The 18,405-nt window shown below is 47.9% G+C and overlaps 1 long non-coding RNA gene across 1 annotated transcript in view; it reads left to right on the top strand.

Moving 5' to 3' along the window:
* Positions 1-1,006, top strand: part of LOC137154065 (uncharacterized) — a 61,389-nt gene extending 60,383 nt beyond the window's left edge. The window contains exon 3 of the long non-coding RNA XR_010920057.1: positions 638-1,006. This is a non-coding gene — a long non-coding RNA (uncharacterized lncRNA). The remainder of the gene's footprint in view (positions 1-637) is intronic.
* Positions 1,007-18,405: the final 17,399 nt, after the last annotated feature.

Genomic DNA, 18,405 nt, shown 5'->3' with positions numbered 1-18,405 from the left:
CTATCAGACCAAGGCTATGTCTCTACTAATGGTTACCTCCTTAAAAATTACTTCCCAGAACTAGTTTGGGAAATATCCCCTCATCCTGGAAACCTCCAACTCATGGCAAGTGTGGCTTTCTAGAGGGGTGCTTGTAGCCCAATGACTTGTATCGCCTAGGTGGAAGAGCAATTGGCCTCCAGGGATAGATGCTTGGCTCAGCGACTCATCTTACCTGGCAGCTAAAGAACGGGTAACATTGTGAAGAGGGACCACAGATAGACCAACTCTTCTCAAGTTTAACTTTGTAGAAATCTTTTGATTAATCCTAGTGGATGGAAACAGATGTGTCCTTTCTTTTCCTTCCCTTACCCTCCCTTCCCATTTTTTACTTCTTTTGTCTTTCTGTTCAACTTCTATTTTATTGATATTTGAGAAAAATTTCAGCAAAACTATACATTGAATGACAAGGGAGCATAATAAAGTGGAATTGTGTAGAATGTGGGCCAGGTGCTGGGAAATGCTTGTATTAGAGGGATGTTAGGGGGTCTCCTCTCCTCCCAAGAGTTTATTTCTACAGGTCGGGTATGCCAGTGTGCAAGTTGTAGCCTGAAGCTCTCTTAAAAGCCAGCTGATGAAACAATTCTTCTCTTTACAGAAAACCTGGTGCAAAATCCCAATTCTGTGCAGAAACCAAAGAAGCTAGAAACAAGGGGGGAGGTGATAAACTCTTAAAACAATATGGTCATTAAGTGTCGAAGCTCTAATGGAATATAGAAAATTGGGTTATAAATATCTACTGTAGAAGAAGAAAAGAACACTGTAATTGTGTCACAAGGTGCATTTGGAAAAAACAACTTCGGAGGAGATTTAAAAGGATGGATTGAACAGCTGGAGAAATATTAGATTTGCCACATATCCAAGAGGAAGAAATGTAATGAAGAGGGAATTAACACTGCTGAACAAAGCTTTTGTGACAGTTAAGCAGTGATGTGAATTATAATGACAGGAGGAGGAGGAGGGGGGGGGGGGGAAGGATTTTTCCTTTACAAGAAAATATCTAGGTAAGGGAAAACAGGAAATACACCTGGAATGCTACAGAAATAAAAGTGGACATAAAGAATTGTTAATGCATCTTATTTTCTCCAATAACTCAATTATCATGGCTAAACAAATGAGTGCAGAATTGGCAAATGGATGAATTTCAATATTGGTAGTGTGGCAAGGTGGGCCTGTTTGGCTCTGTGGGTCTGTGCTCCCCATGGCTATGCCGGTGGTGTGGCTGGGTGGGAGCAAGGGCGGGGGGGGGGGGCGAGGGCCTGGTCCTGCCCTTTACCCAGGGCCCTGACCCAGGGACCCTGTGAGGAGTAGCCTCAAACAGCTTAGTCCAGGGCTACTACCTTCCCTGGGTGGCTCATCTGTAGCCCGCCCCCCCCGCTTGTGGTCCTCCTTCAGTCTTTTTGGGGCCAGCGTCCTCTGGTCTTGCCTGGACAGGCTCCTTCTTAACTCCCATGGCTGGGTGCTCTCACCACACCCACACTAGCTCCTCCACCCCTTGTAGCTGCTCTGCTCCCTCTCAGCTTCCCCCATCTGCCTGGCTGGGAGGCTTTTAACTGCTGGGGCAAGCTCCTTGATTGGCCTCAGCTGGCCTAATTGCCCTGGTATGGCCCCAGCTGGATTACCCAGGGAACAGGGATTTGCTAAGCCTGGGGCTGATATATGCCTTCCAGTGCTCTCCTACTGCTGTTGGGGATACTACTGCTTTGGGGAGCCCCTGGTGCTGCTGCCTTTGCTTTTTGCGGGCCCAACTAGCCTCCTGCCTCCCCTGGCCAACTGGGAGAGAGTGGGGGGTGAGAGGGGCCCTCCCTACCACCCCACCACTGGCTGCAGAATAGAGCCTTCCTCCTGGCTTGCTGCTGCTCCTGCTGGTGCTGCTGCCTGCTGCTGCCGGAGCACCCCACCCTCCTGCTCCTCTACCTCCTTAGCCCCCATGTTTGGAGGTTCCCCTGCCTCCCTCCTATCTGCCCCCCTTCTCTGCAGCTGCCCCTGCTGTCTCCCCCTTCTTTGCCCCCCCCCCCCATGGTTTGCTACTTGCTTGTCTGTTTGTGTGAGTTTGTTTGCCCCACCTTCCTTCCTTTGCTCCCCTCCTGGTTTGCTTGTTTGCTCCCTGCCCTGCCCCTGAATTTGTTGGTTTGTTCCTTTGCCCACTGCCCAGCCCAGCCTCAGGGATCAGCCTCTCCCTGAGCCCCCCAGCTCTGCTCCCCCCCACCTGCAGCAGCTCCCCTGTTGCTCCTTCCTCCCTGGCCCCTGTGCCCCTGAAACCCAAGCACTCATGGCCTCCCTTTAACTGCCCCCCTTTTTAGTTGACCCCCCAACACACTGCACTCCCCTTTCTTGGTTTAGCCCCTGACCCACCCACCCCCAGTGCAGCTGGAGGAGCTGGATTCCCATCTAAGGGCTAGTGAGTGCATGGCCCTTGTGCCACCGCCTGGCTTAGGCCACCTGCTTTTTTCCTTGCGCTGGTGCCCTCTTCCCCTGCTTTCAGCCTAGCAGGGAGGAGTGGTTCCCCTCCTCCCACCCTTTCCCCCTTCCACTCCCCCTCCTCCGGGCTCAGGGTGCCTTCGTTCGATCCCGCATCCGTCTCCTTTGGGAGATGGACTGTGGCTCCCGCTTCTTCTATGCCCTGGAGAAAAGACGGGGGGCCTGGAAGCACGTCACTTGCCTCCTGGCGGAGGACGGCACCCCCCTCATGGATCCAGCGGAGATGCGTGGAAGGGCCCAGGCCTTCTATGCCAGCCTTTTCTCCCCGGATCCGATGACCGCCGCTGCCTGCAGGATTCTCTGGAATGAACTTCCCATGGTCGGCGTAGGCACCTGGGACCAGCTGGAGCTCCCTCTCACTCTGGCTGAGTTCTCGGAAGCCCTCCACTTCATGCCCACCAACAAATCCCCGGGCATGGACGGGCTGACCGTGGAGTTCTACCGCGTGTTTTGGGACGTCCTCGGCCTGGACCTCGCCACCGTCTGGGCAGAGTCCAAGGACAGCGGAGAGCTCCCCCTTTCGTGCAGGCGGGCTGTGTTCACCTTGCTGCCCAAAAGGGGGACCTCCGTGACCTCCGGAACTGGCATCCCATCTCGCTCCACTACACGAACTATAAAATCATAGCCAAAGCCATCTCCCTGAGGCTGGGGTCCGTGCTGCAGGACGTGGTCCACCCTGACCAGACCTACACCGTCCCAGGCCGTACCATCTTTGACAACCTCGGTCTGGTCCAGGATCTCCTAGAGCTCGGGTGTAGGGATGGCCTGTCGTTCACCCTCCTGTCTCTGGATCAGGAGAAGGCGTTTGACAGGATGGACGGACCACGGGTATCTGCTGGGCACCCTGCGGGCGTTCGGCTTCGGGCCCCGCTTTGTGGGTTTTCTCCGGGTGTTGTACGTCTCCCCGGAGTGCCCGGTCAAGCTCAACTGGACCCTGACCGAACCAGTCAGCTTCGGGCAAGGAGTGCGCCAAGGCTGTCCGCTGTCGGGCCAGCTGTACGCCCTGGCCATCGAGCCCTTCCTCTGTCTTCTCCGCCGGAGGTTGACAGGGTTGCTGCTCTGTGAGGCAGAGCTGAGGTTGGTCCTGTCAGTGTACACCGACGATGTGCTTCTCGTGATCCAGGACCCGGCTGACCTGGCGTGGTTGGAGGCCTGCCTGGCCATCTGTTCGGCAGCCTCCTCCGCCCGGTGCTCTGGCCTGATGGTAGGGGCCGTGTGGCGGGTGAGCTCCTTCCCACCTGTGCTTCAAGCCATCCAGTGGAGCGTGGGTCCGCTGCTCTATCTGGGCGTTTACCTCTCTGCCACTTATCTCTCCCTGGCAGAGAACTGGCAGGATTTGACGGACAGGGAGTCGCGGCGGCTCCGGAGCTGGACGGGACTGCTCCGGTGCCTCTCCCTTCGGGGGAGGGCGCTGGTCCTCAACGAGCTGGTCCTGTCCATGCTCTGGTACTGCCTCAACACCCTGGTCCCGACCCAGAGTTTCCTGGCCTACCTCCAGAAGATAGTTCTGGAGTTCTTTTGGCCAGGACTGCACTGGGTCTCTGCAGGGATCCTGAGTCTCCCCCTGGAGGAAGGGGGGCAGGGCCTGTGCTGCATCCCTAGCCAGGTCCACACCTTCCGCCTCCAGGCCCTGCAGAGACTCCTTTACGGTGCAGTTAGTCCGGCATGGAGCCACTTGGCGCACGCCTTCCTCCGCCGCCTCCGAGGGCTCCGATATGACCGGCAGCTCTTTTATCTCCACCTGAGGGGTCTTCCGCGAGACCTCTCCAAACTGCCGGTCTTCTACCTGGAGGCTGGTCTTGGCCTCCAGGCCCCCTTCGGTCCCCGAAGGGGAGGATCTCCTTGCAGAGCCCCTGCTACACAACCCCCAGCTCGGTGTGCAGGTGGCGGAGACCCCCTCGGTGCGACGGAGGCTGGTCCTGGTGGGAGTCACCAAGATTGGAGATGTCCTGGACTATGACCGGGGGTCCTGGGTGGATCCCCATGCGCTGGCTCGGCGCATGGGGCTCTCCACCCTTCGAACACCCTGACGCGTACTCCAGGAGGTGAGGGCAGCCTTGCCCCCCACTGCTCGGGCCTACCTTGAGCAGGTCCTGGGAGAAGGCGCTCCCCATCTGCCTCTCAGCCCCGGCCCTCTGGCACTCTCCATCGGGCCCCGACCCTGCGAGCCCCCTCAGCCACCCCCTCCCCACACACCGAGCCGGCTGCACGACCTGCAGTCGGTCCCCTTTCAAACTGCACCAAGGGCCCATCTTTACACGCTCGTGCTCCACACCCTCCATTTTCTTGCCCTCGTGTCCTGCCCTGACACCAAGCGGCGGGACCGATTGCCACCCGTGGAGGGTGAGGACCCCCAGTGGGCCAGTCTGTATTCCACCTTAACCCCACGGCCTGTTGGGGACATTAGTTGGCGGCTCCTTCATGCCTGTGCTTATGGCTCCATGTACCTGGCGCGATTCACCCCCCGCCCCAACACCTACCCCTTCTGTGGCGTGAGGGAGACCCTGGCGCATGCATATCTGGAGTGTGCCAGGCTGCAGCCCCTATTCTGGCTCCTCCAGAACCCCCTCCTGAGGTTCTGGCTGTACTTTTCCTGCACCTGTTTGTTTACGCTCACCCCATCCGTGGTCCCACACCTCGTTAACCTCCTCCTGGCCCTGGCCAAAGTGGCCATCTATAACAGCAGGGAGGGGAGGCTGGCTGGGGAGGCACCCTGCGACTGAGGCTTACTTCCACTCCCTTGTGCACTCATGTATCCGGGCAGAGTTCTCCTGGGAAGCATCTGCTGGCTCCCTGGACACCTTCCGGGAGCAGTGGGCGTTGTCCAGGGCTCTCTGCTCGGTGTCCCCTTCTGGTTCTCTGTTTAACCCTATGACCCCCACACCCCCTCCTGTTTTCACATTAGTTATCCCAAGCAATCAGTTGAGTTCGGGATCTGGTGGCTCCTCCCCGTAAAGGGGTGGGGCCTTGAGCAGTGAGCGGGGTGTGGCCCACCCACCCAGACTCAAATACTAGCACCCTTCTATAGCTGTCAGGGCTGGCCCCATCACAGTGGAAACACAGGAACATGGCACACTAGACAAATGTGACCCAAATTATTTTGGGTTTATGGCTGAATTTAAATCTGGTTCTGTCAGAGAAAATTGGATGTCTCTAAATAAAACTATAGTGGGCATAATTGGAACACTGGAACCCAATCCCTGATGGTAGGGGGATACATGAATCCAGACTGGTAGCTGTATCTGGGTCTATATCTAAAACCCAGAACACTGAATCCAAGTGCATGCAAACTGGAGGAAAAGCAGATGAAGTTCAAAATTTTTAATTCAGGTCCTCTTCTTCCTATTGTAATTTAGCTTGGTCATCCTAAAACTATAATTGTTTGGAAAAGAGACCCAAAGCCTTCCTTATTCCAGACTTCACTGATACTTGCCTAATCATTCATGTCCTCCATTGGCTCACAGGAGTTGGCCAAGAGATGGTGTCCACTTCAGATACAATTTTCAGGCAGTCTGACTGCTCACAGCACCCATTGATGTGAGTTTTGCAGGTGTTCAGTACCTCCAGAAATAAGGACCCAAGTAACTTAGTTAAATCACGTCTTACCCGAAGAGCCAGTGCATTGGAATAGCTGTGATGTGGATGGGTGACTCACTAGCAACCTAATCCAGTGTTGAAAGGCGGAGATGGTAAATGTATTCAACAGCCTGTAACAAACACAGATGCTCCTTGACTGCAGTCTAGCCCAGTCCCCTGGTAGATGATTCCTAGCATGTTTAATCCTTAAGAGTCTTCTACTCTAATTCCATTTATAACAGACAGTATCTTAAAGTAAGAACTCCTACAATTCTACCTGGTCATAACACAAGAGGAGTTTGCTTTCAAGATACTTGTCTAAACAGATAGAGCAGCCTTCCCCAGGCTCATACCTGCAGCCTTTCCCAGCGGCTGACGCTACACTTTGTGGTTCTGTATCAAAGGCAGTGGGAAGGCTACTGAAAGGCATGGACTTAGCTCATCATTACAGCTGCTTTTGTCTTTAGCCATTCATTGCAGACAGGGCAGGATTCTAATAACCTTGTTGGAACAAAGTTCTGTAGTTGCCTGTAAGCATTTGTCGTCTTATCTCTTGCTACCACAGTGTAGTTAGTTGTTGTCTTGCAATATTTGGCTTTCTTAAAGGCCCAGCTCCTAGAGTCATGTGGTAATTGATTATGTGGGAGTTGTAGGATGTTTCTAACCTTTGTGGTTACAGAGAAGCTTAGAACCAGGACTCCTGAAGACTCAAACTGAAGGCAAATAAAATCCCAAATTGATTTTCTTTAAACCTTACTCCTGAGACTCACTTTTTTTTCCCTCTTTCTGGCGGTGGGGCTTGACTTATGATTTTTTTTTTAATGGTATTGGTTGGGAAGGCTGTTACCATGTACACACACAGGCATGTGTTTCCTTAAGTGAGAGTGTGTTCTAAAGGGCTAAACCAGCCCTTCTACTACACATAACCAGCTGTTGAGAGCAACCCATTTTCTCCTTATTGTAGCAGAACTGGCTTTTGGATTTCCTGAGCCCAGAGTGCCTTCTTTCCCACTAGAGCAGTGAAAAACACACAACTTTCCTCCTAATACCATGTTTCTGTAGCCTTCCTGCACCTCCATTTCTGAGAGAGAACAAGCAGCCTCATAAGACCTGTCAATAATGGGCAATGTTTCTGAGTGAAATTAGTCTAAGTAGTAATAGATCAGTTGTCATGATAGGGATAAGCTCCCTGTTCTATTTCACTGAAATTTCACTGTGACACTGTAGAGGGTCCAGGGCTGTGAAGTAACTATTGTTACCACAGCACCAGGGTTTTAGCTTCACTGTGCCTAGACTGGTTCCTTTCTTTGGAACATGGAAAACATTTCCACCCATCTTGAGTAATCTTGCTCTCCAGTCCAATCTCTTACACAGAGGTGCAGCTTCTTAAGAGCTGTCTATGGATTTGTGTGTCTTTGTGGACTGGATGCCCATCTGAGTTAACTTTTCCATCTTTGCTCCACCCCCTACCCCCGAAGATGCTGTGCTCTGGGGTTAGTCAACCCAACTGAGTACGAGTCGTCCTGTCACCACTCTGCTCTACAGATGTATGTCTCCACCTGGCTTTACGTTGACTTTTTGATCTTCTGGGAGACTCTGAGGGACATGTTAAAATAGCACTCCATGCAGGCGATATAATGTACTAGCATAACTGTAGTTAAGTATTTTATAACCCATTGTAATGGATGAACCCAGTCATCACCTGTCCTTGCTATGTGCACCAGGCTTTTTGTTCTGTCTGTGATGAGTACTTCTCTTGCAGGTATGTTTCAAATGTTCTATGGGGAAATATGTATTTGAGAACATAACATACCTGAATGATCTCTCACTCCAGGGGATGCCCATAAACATCTTGTGGCTGGTCAAGGTGTTAAAACTTGGCAGGCTGCCTCTTCAAGTTGTCAAAGCCTATTTTTCTTTTCATATTGAACTAGTCCTAGGTGTGTCTGGATTAGATATTGATGTACATCTATTGATTTCCTCTGTACTTCAATTTAGTACTTTTGTACTTCAAATTCAGGGTTAGTGAAATGATCTTTATAGTTAGGCTTCTAGCCTGCAATGTCATTGGTGTAAAAACTTCATTGATTTTTTTTGGGGGGGATGGGGGTGGGTGAGGGTGGCTCCATAGATATTTAGTGACTCACCCACAAAGACAATGTTGCAGGATCATGGCCTAAGTTTCAAGCAAGCACTCGCTCCTTTTGGAGGGAAGGTGCTAAACATAAGCAGTTACTCTTTAGAATAAAGCATTGCTATAAGTTGATGGGGCTTTGTATTTTCTCTTCAATTGGATAAATGATTTTAACTTTTCATACAAAACTGTCCTGTGGTGCCTGTAGTGTGAAAGTTTACCAAGCACTGAAATACTCCCTATGAAAAACACACTTGGTTTTTTAACTAGAATCTTACGTTCATTTTTAGTCAATTTACCTGATCCAAATCTTGTTTGTGGTCCACTGAAACTTTCTCCTTGGCAACCGTGGCAATTGGATTAGGCCTAACTAACTAAAAGAGCATGTAGTGAGACTATAGTATCATGAAATAAGTTGCAATGATGGTTTTTCAGGTGTTTTGTGATGAGGGGGTTTTGACAAACAACTTACGATCCCGTTTTACTGGCCACAAAAGATTAGACATCAATTATAGTAACTAGGGCTATGGCTACACGGGCGGCAAAGTTGCTGACGTCAGATCAATTTTTCTGGATCGACAGTAGGTCTTCCCTGGCTGCTCAGTCGATCCAGAAATCGATGTACTAAGACTACCTTCGCAAGTGGCGTAGCACTGCATCGACGGGAACAGGTTGACTGTGCATTGTGTGAATAGTACTGCATTTGGTTTGTTTTTAAACCTGCTGCCTATTAACTTTCTTGTGTCATGTGAAGGGGTAAATAACTTTCCCTACACACCATTCATGATTTTATAGACCTCTATCATATCTTTTTTCCTAAACTGAACAGTCCGTCTTTCTAATCTCTCCTCATGTGGAAGCTGTTCCAGGCCTGTAATTTTTGTTGCCCTTCTCTGTACCTTTTCCAACTCTAATATCATACGTTATAGCTCCTGCAGGTGTTCCCTGCATACAGGGTGAACATTACCCATGTTGAGTGATGAACTCAGTAGACTGTGACCAGCTTGTAGGCTGGTGTGTGGTCTGTTTTCATCAAACAAGGTTTGGTAACAAGTCAGTCAAACCTGTTCCCCATGTAACTGAACAGCTGAACTCTTCAGATACTTTCCTTATCCAGTTGTACTTCCCCCAAAGAATTGCCTGCGACTGTCGTAGCAATAGAAGGGGTTAAGTGAACCTTCACTTGTGTTAAGCTTCATTGTGTGAAGGCTGGTTTTGGGCAAAAGCAATCCAAATGTCTGTTTTAGGCCCCAACCGTACCTCTGCCAGACTGCCATCCCCAACCTTTACCAAATTACCCCCACCCACAGCAGACTACTAACTCCAGTGTTGGGACAGGATAATACAGTGAAGTGTGCGCACAAGAGTGCGCTCAGAAAGGCAGTGCCTGGTCTGGGGTGTATGGAAGCTGAAGTGGTAAAGCCTATGTTCCTGTGGGATAAGGAGTAAAGGGCATAATTTTAAGAGGCTTCGTTTTCCAGTTCCTCAGTGACGTGGCTTTGTCAGGTATGTTGCATATAGCAAGCTTAGTTTTGTGCATTGTGTATCTATAGCCTTCGTTCTGTATTCCCAGACACAGTTTTAAAGGTAGAATGAACTTGCTCTAAAGTACACTTGGAAAGCTGTGATATATTTAGCTGTTACTTTTTATTACTAGCAACTTCAGCTGGGGAAATTGGACCTTGGAGCTTCAAAGCAGCTGCTCTGTTACTAAGGAAGCACTGCTGAATAAAAGCTCCTCTACTGCCACCCTCCCACTTGCCCCTGCCTTTCTGCACTGCCAGCTGTGTCAGCCTAGCAATGGAGGGAGGTTGGCCTTGAAGTGAGTCTAAAGAGGAAAGCGAATCAGAAGAGGAGAGGTGGAGTCGGCCGGCTAAATGGAGCAGCTGTGGGCAGCGTGGGAAGATTGATACTCGAATCTCTGTGTGGGTGTACTCAGCAGACCAGGAACTGAGTAGAGAGGAGAACACTGTGTAAGGAACAAACACATGGCTTGTTTTGTGGTTCCTTTTCAAACCCCTATTTTTTTTTGGTGCAACAACAAAGAAAGGTAAAAAGGCAGGGGGGAAATGGAAGGAAGTAGGCAATTCCAGCATTATGTAGGGCTAAAAGTTTTTTTTTGTAAAAAGAGAAGAATGTAAAATGGGATGAATCCATGAACTCCATGCCAGGGAAAAAACAGAGGCTGAACACACAGGCTGTGTAAAAGTGTACATAGGTGATGCCTGTAAGCTGCTTAGTTGCTGCTGCGTTGTGCTCTAGAAACTAGGCTTTCATTGAAAAATGAAGGTTTTAGCTGCTAGTGTAACCCAGGTAGTGCTGTCTTCCTGATTCTGTAAACATTCTCAAATAGCTCAGACAGGAGTTGCTCTGTTCTACCAGAACCATTTCACTTTGGATCAGTTTAGCAGAAACAATGAAGTAATGGGCCAGACTCTCTGCTGCTGTAACTCTGCTCTTTTCAATAGAGAGACAACAGAACCGCTTTTGGCCTGGAGTGTCTAGTCAACAGGACCTCCCTGCCCCACCACCCTAGCTTTTAGGCACCCTGAAGTAGATGAATCAAACAGAAGAAACTTTAAACATGCTGAGCAAAACATGATGGAACTAGATCAGACTGTAAAGGGGGAGGATGAGTCAGTCTGTAACAAAAGTAACATTTTTGGGTTTTGTTTTGTTTTTATAAAAATCAAACCAGGCAAAAACTAGCATTGTTGCATCTTGTCAAGATGAAATGGAATATAGAACTTTCAGCACCATTCCCATCTGCCTGTAATACTCAGTGCCTTGTGTTCATAAGGGATTTTATCCTTCCTGCCTCAAAGGGGTGTTCAAGTATTGATTCCCCTTCTGTAAAATGGGGATAAGAGACTGACCTTGACCACTGCCTATGGCTGAGCCAAGAATTGAACCCAAGTTCCATGCCTCGCAGTCCAGCATCCTACAACTGGACTCTCTTCGTTCTTACATCCTGAGAGATGAGTAACACAAGCTTGCTGACTTCTTCCATTCTCTAGGCAGCTAAAGGTCCTTAGCATGACCACAGCAGACCATCTCCCCTTTCCTATTACAATGGGTCAGTGATGCCAATGGAAATATTTCTTGGTGAGGAAGTCAGGGTTTGGTCTATTTAAACTAATTTGACTAAAATGTTGTCGTCTAAGTAATTCAAAGCTCTTCATAAAAACTAATGCATCTTCACATGTGGAAGTGTAATGTTATTGCAGTCATATAGATTGGGCACACAGAGGCAAGGCCAGAGTTTACAAACCTGGGTTCTTAGTTAGGAACCTAAATTGTTGATTCCTGACTTTAATAGGTGGGGAGCATCTGCACTTCCTTTTGTGAAATGTGGTGGGTTTTTTTTAAATGTTTGAAGGGCATTTTTGAGGAGCTGTGAGTGCAACAGAACTTCCACCCATCCTGACTGGGAACAGAGGCTCAATGCCAAATTTGAAAACAGGCTAGATTACCCAGAGCTGTTGTGAATGCAGGATATATCTTTTTATTCTCACTCTTAGACTTGGGAATGACTTGTCATTTATCTGCAACTTAGTGTTTATTAGCATGGTACATTTTCATATTTAGTCCCAACTTAATTTGTGCCATGATTGCTAGACGTGGGAAGCTGACAGACACAATGAGCCCACATGTGTAGTACTCCATTCTTGCCTGTCAAACCCTCTGTATGGTCATGTCTAAAGAGACCTCCTACAGCTAGTGTGCAATCTTCAGCCGACTGAGATGGGAGAGTGGATTTCTTAGTCGTTTAGATTTAACTTCACTCTGACTGGCTTGAACAGAACAGCTTCCTCTCACTCTACATTCTGGCAGGATACCACGTTCTCGCATTGGTCCCTGCTGTAGTCTTAATGGGTTTTAGGCTGGCAGAACATTTCTGCTTTTTGTATCTTGTGGACAAGTATTTGTGAGGCTTGTGAAAGCACTGGGCTCTGAAACGTGTGCTGGTACAGGCTCTAAAATGTCATACTCGCACTCCCAGAAAAGAGTAAGGTGTGTGCGGGCAAATGAGTTTGTCAGTTTTTGTGTGTGTGCGCGTGTATGTGGAAGCTGGTATGAGGCACTTGCTTATCATTAAGTGGGCTGTAAACATGTCACCGGTATTTTCTGTTTTTTATTTGCAGCAAACCTTGTATGTTCGCTAAAGCTGGGTAAGCTGCAAGGTATCTATTTGCTTGTACTAGCTAAAGCAGGTTGAATTCTCCTTCTCCATATCTCTCCTACTTCACTCTAGCACAACTGGACCACCCTCCTAATACCCTTTCTCCCAACTTTTCTGTGCATCTCCAACAGATCACCATATCCCCAATATATGGTGACCCCACTTCCTGACAGAATTCCTCAAGTCTCTCTTGATAGGGCTCTGGCTGGCTGCTGATTTAAATCCTTTTGTTTTCTGGGAGTTTCCCGCCTGTTAAGGACCCTGGGTGGATTTTAAGAGAGCTTGTGAATGTCTGTGGGGGGGGTCAGACCCAAAGGCAAAGGGTGACCATTGACTGAGATCAGAAGCTTGAGATTTGCCTTTTTGTGGCAGATTTGGTTGAAGTTCAGATAGGTTTCTCTTAGTTTCTTGACCAGCTCTATCTCGTGAAGAATACTGAAGGGGTTCCAAATGACCCATTTGCTCTAAATATTTGGGAATATTGCTCTAAATATTGCTGCACTTTTTGCCCAGCTCTGTTGGTAAGAACCCCTGCCTCTGAGGATATTACAGGATATGCTGAAGGGCAGACTGGAGGTATTTTGGGAGTAACAGGGAGTTAGACTAGAGAAGCTCTGCTCCCCAGACTCATGGGTGGCTGAGCTTAAGTTAGTCAGCCTCCAAAGCTGCCCAAACTAATGCCAGGGGCCAAATTGGATCCTAGTAGCCCCCAGATTACTTTTGGCCCGAGTAGGGTGGTGAAGCACAGAATGGGTTACTTAAAAAGTTGGTGAAATCTCCATCCTTAGAGGTTAAGTCCTGGCTTGACAAAACCCTGGCTGGGATGATTTAGTTGGGGTTGGTCCTGCTTTGAGCAGGGGGTGGACTAGATGATCTCCTGAGGTTCCTTCCAACCCTCCTCTTCTATGATTGTTCTGTGCCTGGCAGAAGCAGAAAGTATGCTTCCAAGGACTCTAGAGAATAGTAAATCTTATTTCCAGTGGACTCTGCTGCACTTCTGGAGGCATAGCTTGTGTCTGGTCCCAGCAGGGTTTCCAGGCACTTGCTAGTGCATGAAGACTGTGGCCATAGTCTCACGAATGTACCTAAAACGTGCCCCATGTTCAGTGGGGAATATTGACTGCAGCCTCAAGCCCTGCTGTTTTCACAGGTATTGACAGCAAGGGAGGGACTCCTGGTGCTGGGACAGCCATCACTTAACCTGTAGCATGACAGATAAATTGGAGGTCCCTACTGTGTCCTGACCTATACGTTTTGCAGTCCCACTTTCACTGAGCTGGCATGGATAAAAGTCGTGGCTGAATTTGGCTTGTAATGTGGACCATATTCTGCAGTTTTTGAGCCCAGTAGTCTGAACTGAAGCTGCAGTGTTAATTAGTCTGAGATCTTAATGTGTAACAATGGCACTCCGTATACACGGGCTTAAGTGCAGCAAATGGTATGACTAGAGCAGTCACCATCTGAGTAGCTCCTTGCCTTGAACAGTACAATCAGATGAAAAGGTTATGTCGTTCTGTGAACTTAAAAGCGTTTTAGAGAGTGAAAGGGGGAAAAGACTGGTTTGTTTGCCATTATTGGCATCAAGAATGTTGCCCTTTATGAGAATATTTAACATTTAGAATCTGATATGAAGCCAAGAAGACAGACCCTGTCTGGGGAGGGGAGGCTGGGCTCTTACTTTGATATGGAGTCCTTTGTTTGACATTGCAGCTCTGGACTAGAGAATCCAGCAAAGGAGTACTGTTCAACATTCAAAGGCTTGTTGTGGTTTCTGAGCAGCTAGGAGCTAAATCACTCCTGCAAACCATCCTTTATTGAAAGAGAGATGAATCAACATGGAGCAGCACTGTGTTCTTAGTCGAATCTGTTATGTACCCTGTTCAACAGGGAAGGATAAAAGCAGCATCCCAACTTATACAGACGTAGCATTGCATTGATTTGAAGTCTGGCAGGGAACTCTGACTCGGCTTCCCAAACACTGTAAGAAAATATACCTGCACAGTCCATCCCAATCTATTGGCCACTGATTTCTGCTAGGAAGGGGTACTCAGCCTCTCTGTGCTCAGCGTCTGATAGTGTTTGAGGCTGCTCAGCAGATCATCCTTGTTGGTACATCTGCTCTTCAACACAGAGGAATCTCTCTCCAATTCCTTATTGGTGACAATTGCAGTGGGGCAGTTGGCCCTACGTGTGAGGAGCCCTTCTTATCGCTGCAGTTAACATATGAGCTCTGTATATGTGCAGTGGCTGTTAACCAACAGGGAGCTGTAGAAGGGGTTAACCTCTTCTAGTTACCTGGGTGACCAGGCAACAAAACAGCAGATGAAATGCAAAGTAATGCTCATTGGAAAATAAAATCCCAACCATACATAGAAAATGATGGTAACAGCTAATTTAGACCCCACCAAGAAATATCTAGGTGTCATTTTGGATAGTTCTTTGAAAATGTCTGTTCAGTGTGCATTAGTAATCAAAAAAGCTAACAATGGTAGGAACCACTAGGAAAGGGATAGATAAGAAGACAGAAAATAGTATAATGCCGCTGTGTAAACCCATGGTACTCCCACATCTCGAATACAGTGTACAGTTCTCCCATCTCAAAAAAGAGATATTGGGATTGGAAAAGGTAGCGATGGGCAACAAAAACTATTAGGGGGGGCATCAAAAATGATGATGAACAGCTTTTGTCTGAGGAGAGATTAAAAAGACTGGCACTGCTCAGCCTGGAAAAGAGACGACTAAGGGGAGGATATGATAGAACTCTATAAAATCATGACTGGTGTGGAGGAAGTGTTTACTGCTTCACATAATGCAAGAACTAGGGGGTCACCCAATGAAATTAATAGGCAGCAGGTTTAAAATGAACAGACCCAAGTATTTCTTCACACAATGCACAGTCAACTTGTGGAACTCTTTGCCAAGGGATATTGTGGAAGCCAAAACCTTAGAACAGTGTTCAAAAAAGTATTCGGTAAGTTCTTGGAGGATAGGTCAGTCAATGGCTATTAGCCGGGATGGGCAACCCCATGCTCTGAGTGGCCCTAGCCTCTGTTTGCCAGAAGCTGGGAGTAGACGAAGGGATGGGTCATTTGATCGTTCCCTGTTGGCTTCATTCCCTCTGAAGCGCCTGGCAATGGCCACCATCAGACAGGATATTGGGCTAGATGGACCACTGGTCTGACCCAGTGTGGCTGTTCCTATGTTATTTCAAGGTAGCATTAATTTATTGCCAAACTGTGACTGCACTCAACGCTGTACAGAACACGCAGGAAGATGTTCTTGCCTCCGAGTTGCTGCGGGGGATTTTGACGAATACTGACTCCAGAATGTCTGGAAATAACTTTCCCAACTTTGGACTGAGTCACTTTGATAGCGGAGCTGAGACTTGATGGCAGAAACAGGGCTAGCTGCCCAGAGTTCTCTGACACAACACAATGGTGGTTTTAAGGTTTTTAAATAAACTGGCCCGATCCACAATAGGCCGGCCAGCTAGTAGCTGTGACTAACCTGTTGGTGAGCAACAGGATTGAAGCAGAGGTCAGAATCTTGGGTAGGTTTTGGCTTCCCTCAAATTAGATTCAATTCTAAAAAGCCACACTTGAGCTTAAAGCAACTCCGTTTCGAACTCGGCATGAACCAACTAGCCTTCTATTGCTTAATTATACTTTCTATGTACAGTCAGTTTCAAAAGCGCTATCCGGTGGCATATTGGGTTTCCCATGTACTGTTGTATAGGTAATTGCTATGTAATTACATTATCATAAATATATTATAACTTCATTATAGTGGTGTGCTGATTTATAGAATTAAAGTGTATTTAAAGAGTATTAGAAATGTCCTTCTCCTACTCCCCACCATTACTAAATCCTTTAATGATGGTAGCTTTTCTGGGCAGCTATCCAGCATCTTAATTTTCACATAATTAAGGTCTCTTGTAATAATGTTAATCCAGTCAACATGCCTGAAAGCACAGTGGTTGATTCTGGTGAAGTTTAATTGCCAGGCATGGAAAATAGAAAACTTTTTGTACAGAAATCAAGCGATCATACTAACAAATATTTCTGTGTTCTTATAACAGTGGATGCCAATAAGCTGGTATTGATATGTGTATTTCAAGTGTAAAATGTGTATGCATTCAGCATAAGGATCTCCCGGAGCCTAAAGGATGTAGCAGTGTGGGCTAGTTTCTTTCTGGTATTAATGGAAATACACAAACAGAGAAACAAGGTAGTGAATGTGCATTTAAAACAAAAGTGAGTTGGGGGCACGGGACTGTGACTTTGTTTTTGAAGAACTCTCCAGCCTTTTTGATCAACACCCCCCCGTTCTCTCTAAATTTCACCTGGAATCCACTAATCCCACTGGAATCTAATAAATGTATACAACTGAGTGAATTCCCTACTGCTCCCCCCTCCCCCAGCTCCTGAATTCATGAATCCAGAATGTATAAAGTCAGCTCAGCATGATACACAAAGGGTGAAGTTCACTGGAGAGGACCGAGGGTGCATCACAAATGCCATTGCCCCAACATGCTGCATGGTGAGGGGAAAGGCTGAACTGAAGCTTAGCTTAGAGGCTGCTCACCTTAGCTAGCTAGACACACACAAAGGCCATAATGTGCTTATTGTGACTTCCTGAAAGTGAGGGACTTCACTTTGGGGTCTGTGTGGCAGCATCTGTTGAGGCATAAAGCAAATTACATGTGTTGGATCACTGGGGCAATAAAGAAATACTACACCCATGCTTTGCTGCTTATTACTTGCTGTACTCTCCGTGCGTGAGTGGAGCAGTATAGATAGTATCATGGGACTTCTCAGCAGCTCGAGTAGTCCTTGCAGCCTCTTATTCTGCCAGTATCAGCTGCTTCTCTTTCTGGATGATGGGAGTGAGTCCTCCTTGGACTTCAGGGCACACCCCACACCAGGACACCCATGTACCTCCTAGTTCTTTGGAGTAGCTGGTAATACTATAGCACCGCAGACAAATCCTGATCTGATACCTGTAGATGAGCTTTTCTTTCCAAATGTACTAACTTAATCTACATCATCCTCTGAATGTTAGTTTGCCCCCCACATCTCCTTGGTACTCATTGGCCTTTCAGTCTTCCATGGCTTGCTTTTCCCCTTTAAGCTATGCAGAAGTGATGGACGCAATTTGCAGTTCACAGTGCTGCTCTCATGGCAGAGGTACCAGGCTGTAATAAAACTACGTTGGTGCTCTTGTTAGGATTTTTTCCCTTATAATACCTGCTGCTCTGTGTCCTGACAAGTTTGGATTCTGCCTCCTCCTTCATCAACATGGCTATGCTACTCTATTGTTCCCTGGTAAATCCTGTACCGGAACTGCTCTTAGCATAGAGAGAGCATTGCAAATAGCCCCAACACATCAGGGAAACCAGAATTCCTCCCAGAAGCTGCTCTCTTCATTTCCATGCAATGCCTTGCTTTTAAGGATTTTTTTTGTCAGAGTCTTCCTCTTAAGCTCACTTTGTTGGGCAAAGTGTGTTGACTAGTTTGCAGAGCTGCAACAGGGCCCAGCAAAGATCAAAGGGTTTGCTGTATGCCTTCCCAGCTGGCCAGCATGTGCTCTGTCCCCCCCTTCAAACAGCAGCAACATGGCAAGATGCTTGTGGCAGAGACTGCAGCAAGAACTGATGTTCCAGGTTTTTGTGGACTACTGTGAAGGCTGGGTGTCTGTGTGGCACATCTACAAGCAGACTCTAAAACGTGTAGCTCTTCCAAGATAAGAAGGACTCTTGTCTCAGGAAGCAACTGAGGCGAAATGGAGAAAACACCCCTGCCTCAGGGGGAGAGGGAAACTTGACCAGCAGCAGGAGGGACACTGCCTCTGTACGTTCTGCCAGTAATAAATAGAGCTTTAAACTGAACTCATGCCCACGTTCGTGCTCCAGGGACTCTGCGTAGTTTGTGCTAATCAGCTGCTGAGGAGGCTGAGGTCTCGCATCCTATCCAGAGTCATGATCTTCTGACTC

The sequence above is a fragment of the Emydura macquarii genome, unplaced genomic scaffold, assembly GCF_026122565.2.
Source record: "Emydura macquarii macquarii isolate MOO-44397 ecotype Brisbane River unplaced genomic scaffold, CSIRO-AGI_Emac_v2 contig_1253, whole genome shotgun sequence".
NCBI classification, from domain to species: domain Eukaryota; kingdom Metazoa; phylum Chordata; order Testudines; family Chelidae; genus Emydura; species Emydura macquarii.
Note: the sequence above shows the minus strand (reverse complement) of the source record. Positions and strands in the feature narration are given on the sequence as shown.